Genomic DNA, 2889 nt, shown 5'->3' on the forward strand with positions numbered 1-2889 from the left:
AAATGGCGCCCAAACGTGACTTTTACACCTTTTTACATGACATAAAAAATGTAATAAAAAATTATCAAAATGTCGGACAGTCCTCAAAATGGTAGCAATGAAAATGTCGGCTCATTTCGCAAAAGATGACACCTCACACAGCTCCGTGCACTAAAGTATGAAAAAGTTATTAGCGTCAAAAAATGGCAAAAAAATTTTTTTTTTGGACACATTTGTTTAATTTTTGAAAGTGTATTAAAAGGTAATAAAAACTTGTGTAAATTTGGTATCATCGCGATCATAATGAACCAAGTAGAGGTGTTATTTGGAGCGCAGAGATAAAGTCGTAAAAACTGAGCCCAAAAGAACGTGACGCACACGCTTTTTTTGCAATGTTTCCACATTTTGAATTTTTTTCTAGCTTCCAACTACATGGCAGGGAATAATACATAACATCACGGGAAAGTAAAATTTGTTACACTCAAAATAAGCCCCCACACAGCTCTGTACACTGAAAAATGAAAAAGTTATGGATTTTTGAAGATGGAGAGCGAGAAATTAGGAAAATACCCTGAATCCTTAAGGGGTTAAACATCAAGCCATTCCATTGAACAGAATTATTGACTGGCAAATACATCACATTGATTATGATGATCACAATGATGAATATTTGGTCCCATTGAGAAAAGTGTGGGCAACAATTCCCTTACCTATTATTCCTTCAACACTATTGTAAGAAGATTGGTATAGTCTGAGAACCACAAAGGAAATCTGGTCCTCCACAATCTTACAGAAAATGAAATTTACTAAAAAAATTCTGGGATACTTTCCTATACCAACCCAACTACAAAAGTTTTGCAACTCTAGAAAAACTTCCAACATGGGGATATAACCCAAAAACTTTCATAGCTTAATTATTATCCCCACAAATATAAGTAACAACCAAAATGGTCTTGGAAGGGGTTCAGAGGGAAATTCAGAAGATCTGCCCATAAGTTCACCTCATACCACACAATAATACTGATGAACATCGCCATGCAACAAAATTCTCAAAAAGACACTGTGCAATCACAATTATTGCTCTAAATACCTGATCCCAGTATATCTACTGATACTCCTTCAACAGACCCTGGATGGGGAGACTAGCACAATTATGAAGGTGAGGGGAATTATATGTCCCACAACTGAGAAGCCTTTAGACACATTGCAAACACCCTCATACATATCCAAACATCAAATTTTTCACCAATTAGCACTGCAGCTACAGTATATGGATATTCTTCCTCACTTTGGATTGGTATAGTCGATGTAACTACCTTGTTATTTTTATTTCTAATATATTGTCAGCTTATTAGAACATGATGCACTTAATGAGCATAAAATATACTTTCATGGTGTATTATAATCAAATCATTTTATTTATGACTTGTTATACTCTGTTCCGTTTAAAGTGCAATCAGAAAAAAAAAAACTAATTTTGTTGGCTTATACTATAACCATGACTTCCATAATAACAAAATGTTGTACAGTCTTTTTTAGGTGGTGGTAAAAGGACTTCTCATGAGGGCAATTATACCCAAAAAAAGGCCACCTTCCTCTCTGACATAAGCCTTAGAGCAGGTATACAAATGAATGAAAGGTAGAATATCTTTCAAAAATCCTGTAGGAATCCATCATAAGTTGGAAAGCTGCAGACAGTGGCACTATTGCCCATAAAACGCTGTGTTAATAGTAGTAGAACTGTGAAAAGTGATGTTATAGTCCAGGAATACAGCTTCTGAAAGTGCTCTGGGCAGGTCTTTCACCCTGAAGAGATCTTTGCTTTTCTCTCTTAGCTACTTCTTCAACTCACCTGTAAAAGCTGAAGCATGATTCTGCTTGGATACTAAAAAAAAAGTCATTCAGAATTTGGTATTACTGTATACACTTGAGTATAAGCTGCGTTATTCAGCACAAAAAAATGTGCTGAAAAAACGCAAACTCGGCTTATACTCAAGTAAAAAAAAAGAAAGTCTATACTCACCTTTTCAACGCCCCCTGCAGGTCTTCTCTGGACGCTCAGATGTCAGCCATCGACTGCCGGCACACACAGTATGATGACAGCAGCTGGCATCAGTGTCTGTGCGCCACGTCGCATGGACCTGTTGCTGCTGGACGGAAGAAGGAAAGAAGGGGCATCAAACAGGTGAGTATTGACATTCTATTTTCTTGTGTTGGGCATAATGGGGCTGGCCATATACTGGGGTAAAGGCTGGCTGTTTATATACTGGGGCAGGGGGATAGCTATATACTGGAGGAAGGCTGGCTGCATATATATGAAGGCTGGCTGGCAGGCAAACTGGGGGCAGGGGCTGCTGGCTGTATACTGGGGACAGGGATTAGCTGGCTATACACTGCAAACAGGGATTAGCTGGCTATATACTGGGGCAGAGGCTGGCTATATACTGGGGCAGAGGCTGGCTATATACTGGGGCAGAGGCTGGCTATATACTGGGGCAGAGGCTGGCTATATACTGGGGCAGAGGCTGGCTATATACTGGGGCAGAGGCTGGCTATATACTGGGGCAGAGGCTGGCTATATACTGGGGAAGGCTGGCTATATACTGGGGGCTGGCTTGCTACATACAGGGGACTGCAGTTTCAGCTCTGTTTTACTCTTGGTGGTTTCTAGGTGCGGGTTGTTCCTAGGTGTCCTGGATTCTGTACACATTTCAGTACCTGGATGATTAGACATAAACTGCTCCAAAAAATATACTGTCCCTTGCAAGGGTTATATCATATACAGCCCCCTCATGTTTATGTTATACACAACCCCACATGTTTATTTTATACACATATACACAGCCCCACATAGTTATATTATACACAGCCCCACATGTTTATATTATACACAGCCCCCTCATAGGTTTT

The sequence above is a fragment of the Engystomops pustulosus genome, chromosome 4 (assembly GCF_040894005.1).
Source record: "Engystomops pustulosus chromosome 4, aEngPut4.maternal, whole genome shotgun sequence".
NCBI lineage: Eukaryota > Metazoa > Chordata > Amphibia > Anura > Leptodactylidae > Engystomops > Engystomops pustulosus.